Source organism: Bos taurus, chromosome 16 (assembly GCF_002263795.3).
Source record: "Bos taurus isolate L1 Dominette 01449 registration number 42190680 breed Hereford chromosome 16, ARS-UCD2.0, whole genome shotgun sequence".
Lineage (NCBI taxonomy): Eukaryota > Metazoa > Chordata > Mammalia > Artiodactyla > Bovidae > Bos > Bos taurus.
Genome location: NC_037343.1, coordinates 74,724,672 through 74,735,069, shown reverse-complemented (window position 1 = coordinate 74,735,069; position 10,398 = coordinate 74,724,672). Strand labels below are relative to the sequence as shown.

General features: G+C 42.8%; 1 long non-coding RNA gene across 2 annotated transcripts; it reads right to left on the bottom strand.

The window, feature by feature from the left end:
- Positions 1–244: 244 nt before the first annotated feature.
- On the bottom strand, positions 245–9,454 carry LOC112441795 (uncharacterized). 2 transcript variants are annotated; one of them, XR_009490930.1, is made up of 3 exons: positions 9,106–9,454; positions 1,420–1,619; positions 245–438 (listed from the first exon to the last, which is right to left on the bottom strand). It is a non-coding gene; the product is annotated as an uncharacterized lncRNA (long non-coding RNA). The 2 variants fall into 2 exon arrangements; XR_003029662.2 differs by having other exon boundaries at positions 9,292–9,446.
- Positions 9,455–10,398: the final 944 nt, after the last annotated feature.

Sequence of the window (10,398 nt, the reverse complement as noted above, 5' to 3'; positions counted from 1 at the left end):
CCTCACTTGCCCCTCTTAGCTTTGCTTACTCACATTCTATCAAGTAGTAGTCTGGAAATAGCTTTCCTGTCTCTGTTACATAAACTTATTACAGGTGATGCTAAGCTGCCTGGGACCAGTTACCCCATAATCTGCTGAGGAGTTTGGTCAATGGTTAATTATAGAACTGAGGAAAAGAAGAGGTTCAAACCTGACTACATTCTCTTCACGGCTTGGCAACAACCTTTAAGAGGCAGAAACTCAATACTTTCAAATGCTCATTTTATTCCAGTATCTGGCAGCACAGTGCTTCAGGAGTCCTTCCCCAGGTCCTGGAGGTGAATGCTGATTTAAGTCCATTCCATTTCCCATTGCCATTGGTCAGTCAAGGCTGGGCAAGTGATACTCTCCTGACCAATGGAGGGAAGTCTACTGAGGCTTCTGGAAAGGTTTGTCTCACTTGTAAGAAAAAAAGAAAAGAAAAAAATCAGATAGAGACATGCCTCTTTTCACCTTTGAACTTTGTGTGAGGTAGCGATGCTTAGAGCTTCTGGAACCATCTTTCATATACAAGAAAGGAGGCCATGAAAATTACAGAGAAGCTGATACAGAGCCCTGACATTGGTGAGCTGCTAAATATGCCTACCTGGATCCACTTACTCAAAAGGGGGGATAATGCATGATCTTATTATTAAACTTTTTTGTGTGTTGTTACTTACAGCCTATAGAACCCACTTGATGGAGCAGGTGTGAGAAATCACTGCATATACTTTCCACTCCTAACTGCTTTTACTCTTACACTTCCTGCTCCCATAGATGCCTGCCTACTGACTCCATCTGTTAAAGTCCTACACACTCTATGAGATCCACTTCAAATGCCACCTTCCTTTACTCAAACCAGTATGACTTCCATCCCATATGACTTCTTGCCTATTTTAGAAGGCAGTGATAACGTTCTTCTTCACATCATGATTATTTCTGTGTTTATCTGATTTCTACTACCAGACTGAACATCCCTTATGGATGAATATTATGTCTTATGCTTCTTTGTGACTTTGAAGTGCTTCCCTGGTGTCTGACCTTAGTGGGTACCCAGTAAATGCTTGATGAATTGAATGGAATGGACTGAGGGCCTGGGGAGACATGAGATATAATCAAAGGAGAAGCGACAAACTAGTGAAATATGAAGTTAAAGGGAGACCCAGCTCGATGGAGAAAGCCTAAGGCCTGGGAACCTCTCATATCAGGACATGGGGAATTGCCAACTCCGAAAATATATATTAGGGCTGATAGGTCCATGCTGGGTAAGAGTTGACAGTTAAAGATGAGGGTCTCAGAAGCTAAAAACTAGTAAGCACAGAGATAAATGTATACCTATAAACTCACAATTCATCTCAAATAATGTCTTTGCAACTTAGTAATGTAGGAAGGAGAGCCCACCTTGGAAATCAGGCATGGTCACTGTGACATGTACCTAACAGGTGAGATCGCTGAGTAATAGATGGATTGCTTATTGTCGAGTTGCTCTCAGCCAAGTCTTGGGAGCCATGATGCCACCGCACAACAGTTTCCTGGACCTCAGAGAGGCCCCTTCCTCATTGATGCTTGAGTGGCTTTGGAAATCCAAGAATGTGTGGGAGCTGCAAAGAAAGTGGTAAAATATATTTGCAACTGAGCAAATTTCAGAGCTTCATGTGACATTCAAGGCTGCAGGGGACATGGGCTAGACATGCCACAAGGGGAAGTGTGGAAGACGCTGCTTCTAAGATTTGAGCTGAAAGTGAAAAGATAAAGAAGTGAGAAGATTGAGTTTTATTTGGGGTAGAGAAATGAGAAAGCAAAACTTCTTATTCTAGGGGTTGAAATGTAGGAGATTCCAGGGTGTTCTACTGAGAAACTTTTATCTAGTTGACTGGATTGGATCCTGTTTGTTTGTAAGACCAGTGAGTTCATTTACATTCTCCTTCTTCTGCCCTTTTCCCCTCCAATTTTCTTCTTTATTTCTCCTCTTTCTCTTGTCTTCCTCCTGAGAAGCATGGCTCCTGTACCTGTGCAGTAACTTCCAAATAATGAATTAGTGGCCCAGTCAATTCATGTCTGTATCCATTGATAAGAAAGTAGCAACTCAGTCTGTGTGTGAAGCCAGCTTGGAATTGTGGAAGTGGGCTAGAAGTGTCCATTTCTAAGGGGAAAACTCAAATTTGAACTCTCACATTACTGATCACTTAGAATGGCCCTTTCCATGGTGTGTTTGGCTGTTTATGGCATATTTTTATATCTCTGATGGACATTCAGATAAACAGGACCCTATGGAAGACCATAGAAAGTATGGCTAAGTGAAATGTGTCACATGAATATTAATGACTTTGCACTCTTTAAAAAGAATTGGGTGATAGCCCTCCCCATTAAAAAAAAAAAAAAAAAAGACTACAGAACTTGAACTCAAGACAGTCAAGCTCTAGTCTAACTGCTCATATGTAGTCCAATACTGACCATGCTCCTTCTCCTTCCTCGACTTCATCTTCTTGACCTTTAGAGTGAAGGCATTGGACTGAATGATCCTAAAATCACCTTTAAACATTTCACTGTGTGTTCTTCAGCTCCTGACTGGGCACTTCTAGGCTTGCAAAGTAAGATGGGTGCAGGCAACATTAAAGCCCTCCCAGCCACGCATGTTTCCTCCAGAGAGCCTGGGTACGTGGTGATGCAGGAAGAGCCCACAGGTTCCAGATACTCTGATCACAGAGAAGGGCTCCGCTGCCCCTTGACTGGGTTGAGGTCAAAGTACAGGTTTTCATAAAAATGAAAGTTTCATCTGACAGGCACGTATCAAATGCTGAGTAGTTCTAATGGTGTGCTGGTTCCCTGTAGCCACTTGGAAAGACCATGAGTCAAATATGAGTCACATATCAAAACATTTCTTAAGATGCAAATCCTTAAGATGCACATTTTCATGCCATGTTGAGAAAATCAGCCCTTAACCCTCCAAACACTTCCTCCCATCTGTTACTTTCGCCTCAGTAACTGCCCAGAGGATGCCCGTTTCATGGTTCCACTCAAGCTCTTCTCCCTTTCCACAGCAAGCCCACCCCTCTCTTTTATTCAAATCTTCAGCCTACCAAGTTCCATGGAAATGAACCTAAAAGGACTGCTGCTCATTCAGCTCACTCCAATTCTCATGAGACCTGCTGTCTGGTTTCATAATGTTCTCGATTTGTGAACCAGTCCTGTTTTATAACTATAGCTTGTTTACATTTCTTTAAACTTTTTTCTGAATGAACAAAAAATTAAATCCTATAGTGCTTTGCAAGTTTTCAAAAGTTTCACACACATGACTTCATATAATCCCATAATAAGACTTCTAAAAATTTCCTACCCCATCTTGCCCTTTCCCCTCTCCCTCTCCCCACTGGTAACCAATAGTTTGTTCTCCGTATCTGTGAGTCTGCTTCTTTTTTTGTTTTTATTCACTAGTCATATTCTTAAATCCCACATATAAGTGGTCTCACACAGTATTTCTCTATCAGCCCAACATTTCGCTAGCTTAATGTGCTCCAAGTCCATCGTGTTGTTGCAAATGGCCAAATGCCCTTCGTTTCTGTGGCTGAGTAATATTCCATTGCGTGTGTATACACACACATTCACACTGCAGCTTTATCCATCCGTCTGTTGGTGGATACTTAGGCTGCTTCCATACCCTGACAACTGTAAATATCAGCAATAGCTTTTTGTATTCATCTCCCTAAAACAAAGGAAACAAAAGCGGAAATAAGCAAATGGCACCGTTTGAGTGTGATATGGAGCCCACATGCACATACGCACATACATAAGCATACACATCAGGCCATTCACATTATGCTTAAGTACCAATGCACAGCCACAACTAAAAACCTACAGTTGCCTTAAGCCTGAACCACGCCTACTAACCCACTTCCACAGAGTGTTCAGGAAGGGGTCCGCCTCTGCCTTCATTCTCTGGGACAGTCCTCTCCCTTCAGTGTTCAGAGCCCAGAAGCCCCTGAGTACCCACGGCCATCCTGGCATGGGAAGGGAGAACACTTATCTAGGCCTACTTACCAGAACACAAAATGCACCAGACTTAGCTGCAATATTTGTCTAAGGGCTGAGAAAAGCAAAGAGGAACAAATTAGCACTGTGTCTGCTGCGTGCGTATAGCACTCTGTGAGTCTAACACTTGCAAAGCACTTACACGTGGGTTGTCTCTGGGAAACATTACTTCCACCCTGTGTGGATATACATACTATCTCTATTGTGGGCTGAATAAACAGAGCCCCAGAGTATAACTTATTTTTCCAAGCTTTTGTAGTTACTGAATGGTCAATTCAGAATTTAAGCCTGTAATTGCCTCCTACAGAGTCTATGGAATTTCTGTGGCATGAATATGATGTCCATTGAGAAATGTGGGCTTTAGGAGAGACTGATAAATATTTTCACTGGATTTATTAAGCTAAATAATAGTATTCCTTAGAGTCTGTGATTCTAAGAAGTCTATTATGGTTGATAACTGCAGGCCACAGCATCTACTTTTCTAACCATTCATTCAACAAATATTTTAAAAATTTCTTGAGTTCAAGGTCTCATGCCAGTTGTTGCCATTGTTTTGCATGTACACACACACACACACTTGCACACTCCCACACATTTGTGTGTGCAACCAGCCACTTGCCATTGTTCATTCTCCATTCCCAATGAGCCTATGCCATGGCCAACACCCTTGAACACTGGTATTCTTAAAACCGTTCCAGGTTAGTACCAAGACATACCAGGAAGTGGCTTGAGGAACTTTCAAGACCCCTGAAAAGTGAAAGTGAAAGTGTTAGTCGCTCAGTCACGTCTGACTATAGCCCAGCCAGGCTCCTCTGTCCATGGGATTCTCCAGGCAAGAATACAGAATGGGTTGCCAATCACTTCTCCGGGGGATCTTCCTGATCCAGGGATCGAACCCAGTTCTCCCGCATTGGAGGCCGATTCTCTACCCTCTAAGTCACCAAGAAAGCCTTAAGAACCCTGAGTAAAGTCAATTCAAAGGAGACCTCGAGAGCCAGTGGTGCCCCCAGCTTCCTAGCATCCCCTAGCTTTGCTCCTGGCCTCTCCCTGGAACCACTGCTCTTAGCTTACATTATCTACAAACAAGGGTGATTTATTTCCTCCTCAAACTGTTCCAAAAATTCAAAGCTGCTCTATGAGACTGCAATAGTAGCTGGTAGATTAAAACTCCATTCTAGACTGTCAAACTGCTAGTCAGCACTGGGCCTCAGGAGGAAGGGAGAAAAGACAGCAGGTAGCCAGGGAGCAGGGATGTTAGGGAGGAGGCGGGTGGGGGCGGGGGAACTTCACTGTCCTCTCCTGCTGTGTGCGTCAGGAAAGGTAGCCAACGAGGCCATTGTGTTTGCTCAGTGGCTTTGCTTTGGCTTTGTCTTCTTCCCAAGTGTCTGACAGCACGTGGGCAAGGGGCACGCTTCATTGTTTGGGTTCTCTCTTCTCTCTGTGTTGTCAACAGCACCCATCTACAAAGAGACATACAAGGAATAGTTTGTTTGTTAAAAAAAAAGAAGAAGAAGATTCTTTTGTTTCCTGTCTGGCTCTCTGCAGCTAGGAAACAGTCCTCACAGAGAAGAAATTTTTAAAGAAATGCTACCTAATTCAAAGGTAGGTCAATCTATCTCTGGCCTCATCAGCTTTATGATCTAGATTTCTTTCCAGTGCAACCTGCCCACCGCCAAGGAGAGCCACCTAAAACACGGGTTCTAGAAAAATCATAGGTAGACCCCTCATAAGATGGGCTGCTGCCTGGCACCACCATAATTCACTTATTGATTACAGTGGGTAGAGACTTGGATTGTTTACAGCAAAGTTTTCTGAGCTTTTATTGATGCTGCTGCTAAGTCTTGGCAGCCAGAAGGGAGAGTTGGCAGGTTCTGTAATCCAAAGAGAGGCGCTCTGAAGACCTAGCCTCAGAATAGCACCAAAGAAGCAAATGATTTGTGATACCCAGATGCAGTCGTGAATATTCAACTAGTTGAGAGTTTAGGTTGAGGTTATTTCACAAACAAATCATTATAGAAGAAAAGCGCAAAGAGAGAGAGGATGGGGAATAAAAAAAGGTGGTGCTGAGCAGTGTTTACCCCAGGCCCTAGGTCTGGCTGAGTGTATGCAATCCTGAGAAAGCATAATGGGTGATCTTAGATGAGTGTAGGTCAAAACGTTGGCTTAAAACTCAGCATTCAGAAAGCTAAGGTCATGACATCCAGTCCCATCATCTCATGGCAAATAGATGGACGAAAGCGGAAACAGTGACAGACTTTATTTTCTTGGGCTCGAAAATCACTGCAGATGGTGACTGCAGCCACAACATTAAAAAGACGCTTACTCCTTGGAAGAAAAGCTATGACAAAGCAAGACAGCATATTAAAAAGCACAGACATCACTTTGCTGACAAAAATTCGTATAGTTCAAGCTACACTTTTTCCAGCAGTCATGTACAGATGTGAGAGCTGGACCATAAAGAAAGTTAAGTGCCAAAGAATTGAAGCTTTTGAATTGTGGTGCTGGAGAAGACTCTTGAGAGTCCCTTGGACAGCAAGGAGATCCAAACAGTCAATCCAAAAGAAAACCAACCCTGAATATTCACTGGAGGGACTGATGCTGAAGCTGAAGCTCCAAACCTTGGGCCACCTGATGCTAAGAGCCGACTGTTGGAAAAAACCCCTGAAGCTGGGAAAGATTGAGGGCAAGAGGAGAATGGGGCAGAAGAGGATGAGATGGTTGGATGGCATCACTGACTCAATGGACAGGAGTTTGAACAAACTCAGGGAGATGGTGGAGGACAGGGAATCCTGGTGTGCTGTAGTCCATGGGTCACAAAGTATCAAGCAATACTGAGTGAATGAACAGCAATAGGTCAAGTAAAGCAAAGGAAATTTTGCAATTTGGAAGTCACATCAGATTGACCAGACACTGTACATTTGCTGTCACTCACTAAATGGCATTTTAAACTTAACAAATTAGGAAATAACTTATTGACATAGAATCTGATATACTGTTAGTAGCACCATCCGAGCTGGCCTGGTGGTGGTTGCAGCTCTCGGGTGTTGAACTATAAACTGCCGGTGAAGTCTGGGACCACATCTCATCACAAAACATCATTCTATCATGTAGTTAATATGTTCCTTCAAGATTTATTAAACAACTATTATGTACCAGTGTTATTCTAGGCACTGGGGATATAATGATAAACAACATTTTGAAGAGGAAATTTTTAGAAGAAAGATAATGAAATGAACGAGTATGTTTATTTCAGACAGTAGTAAGTTCTCTGAAAATAACAGAACTTGGTAATGTACTGGAAAAACCTGTTGGGTTAAGTGTAAAGCTTCTTATCTCGGGCAGTTAGAAAAAGGCTGACACTTGAACTGAGACCAGAATGAGGAAAGATGGACCGTACAGGCACCTCTAAGAACAATGTTTCAAGTCCGAAGGTCCCATCGAGGGGGATTCATATTACATAATTAAGAAACAGGAAGGAAGTTGGCAAAACTGAAAAGCAGAGATCCTGGGTAGACTGATATAAGACGAGGTCAAATCAGGATAGGTTTAGATTTTAAGTGTCTTGGGACCCCATTAGATGATTTGAAGAAAATAGTAAGATACTATTTCAGGCGATCACTCAGGTTATTATATGGAACATACAAGCCAGGGAGACCAGCCAGGAGGCTGAGAAACTGTCCAGGCAGAGATGAAGGTGGAAGATGTGGAGGTGGAAGAAGTCACATTTGAGAGGGTAAGAGGATTGTTTTAAGGATTTCTAAATATAGAATTGCAACAATTGTTATTGCTTTAATACACTTGATTAGGAAATCAGCACTCAAACTAAGTATTTTACTAATAGTGAATATTTAGCATTAGACTCAACCATCTCATGAACATTCCCCAGACCCATCCCAACTGTTCTAACAGGTAGGTATGTTTTAACAATAGCATAGTGATTAAGAGTTTAAACTCAAAAATCAAATGGGCCTGTTTTCAAATTCTGCTTATGTCCTGAGATGTTTGGCAAATCATTAAACTTCCAGATCTTCAATTTTATTAATTGAACCTTAGATAATAAAATTACCAGCCTCACAATTGTTGTGGGCCTGAGATAATGTATGCACATAACCCAGTTGCAGACTCATGACAAGTTTTCAAGGCATATTAACTAATATTCTTAATACTTCTAAGTGGGGTAGATACCTTATTCTTCTGGTCCAAACTGCAAGACACATCAATGTCTTGCCTGACTGATATTCACAGAGCAATCTTGAACGTCTCAAAAATGTAGCTTCTAATTTTCTTCTCACTTAAATTGAGGTATAACTGACATATAATACATTGTAATGTTTAATTTTTTGACAATAGTTTTGATGTAAGCATACGGTTATGAAACCATCATCACAATCAAGACCATGAGTAAATCTACTGTCTCCAAAACCTCCCTCTTTTTCCCTTATGCCACCTCCCTGCCCCTTCCTGCACCCTACCCCAGTCTCTGGGAAACCACTGATCTCCTTCTGTTACTATAGATTGGTTTGCATTTTCTAGAATTTGATATAGTAAGTGGACTCATACATTCTATATTTTTGCTGCTCTGGTTCCTTTCACTCAACACAATTATCTTGAAATTCAAGCATGATGTTGTATGTATCAATAGTTCGCTCCTTTTCATCGCTAAGGTGTATCCTTTGTATCCATAGCTGCTGCTGAAAATTCCGGTTGTTTCTAGATTTGTCTGTTTACAAATAAAGCTGTCGTGAGCATTTTTGTTCTTGTCTTTGTTTAGCTGTATGGCTTCACTCCTCTTGGATGAACACGCCAAAGTGGAATGGCTGGATTTTATGGTCCGTATGTGATTAACTTTTACAAGTAACTGCAAAACTGTTTCCCAAAGTGTTTACATCATCTTGCGCCAGTGTTTGAAAGAAGCTCCAGTGGTTCCAGCACTGGGTATTGGTGAATCCTCCAAATTTTAACCATTCGAACACGTGAGTTATGGTTTCTCGTTGTGATTCTAACTTGCAGCTTTGTAATGACTAATATTTTAATTCAGATAGCCCTTTGTGTGCTTACCTCCTCTTTCTCTGAAATCTTGAGATGACTATTTGCATGTAAGAATTCATTAGGTTTTCAATAAATAAATAAATAAGATAGATGACAGATAGGTAGAGAGAAAACAAAACAGATCTAAGTGCTTATCATGTTCCAGACATAATTTTCCATACTAAGAACAGAGCAGTCGAATAAGAAACGCGCTACCCTTGTGGAGTTTCCAGTCAGTGAGACAGGCAACAAACAATGTCCTGCACTGTTAGGTGTGCACAGGCAGTAGGAAGGAAGGTGAGACAGCATACGGTGCCGTAGTGAGGGGGCGGGGCCACAGCGGAGCTAACTGTGAGGGGGCGGGACCACAACGGAGCTAACAGTGAGGGGGCGGGACCACAGCGGAGCTAACAGTGAGGGGGCGGAGCTAACACTGAGGGGGCGGGACCACAGCAGAGCTAACAGTGAGGGGGCGGGACCACAGCGGAGCTAACAGTGAGGGGGCGGGACCACAGCGGAGCTAACAGTGAGGGGGCGGGACCACAGCAGAGCTACATTTTAATGGGACCTCAGGCTGTCACATGTACTACCGCCACGACATTGCAAGGTCCTGAGGGCCCTTTAAGCACTTCCCCTCTGGAGGATTTTGCACCATGGCTTGTGCTTAACGCCTATTTGTTAAGTATTCTTATTCTCATGATCCATTCCACAAGGCTGAGGGTCCTTCCATTTGTCTGTCTTGTTCACTGATGGATTTCCCAGACAAAACTCAGGGCCAAGAACACAGTTGGCATGCAACTGTGCATAATTATCAATCAGACAGGTGAATGGAGGAAGGGAAGAATGGGTGCTCTAAAGGAAGGCTCTGATGTCCAGAGAGAACTCAGCGCCAAGACTGAGGCAGGAATTCTGGTCTATGGCCGCAGCCAGCCGGGACCTCTCCTGATGGCTCCCTTCTCTTGGCCAACTCCTGTGCCCAGTGCGTCTGGATTTCTGTTTCCACCCCGTTTGGTTCTGATGGGAGCTGAGTGGTCTCCAAGGTATTCTTACCTCCACCATAGAATGACCTGGTTCCAGGTAAAATCGGTGGCTTCTTGTGGCCTTACTATGTCATATAACATGCAATTAGTGATGGCAGGGTCTTCCTCCTTCTCCAGACTGAGAACTTCTGTTGGAAGAAACCAGCCTTGTCACCTCTGTGACCCTCCCACCCCATTTCAGAATTAGGTACACGGGAACTCAGCAAATATTTATTATATGAAATTGAATCCTCAGTCCCTCTAAATGATTCAAGATGTCACTGAAATATCCTTCATCTCTTCC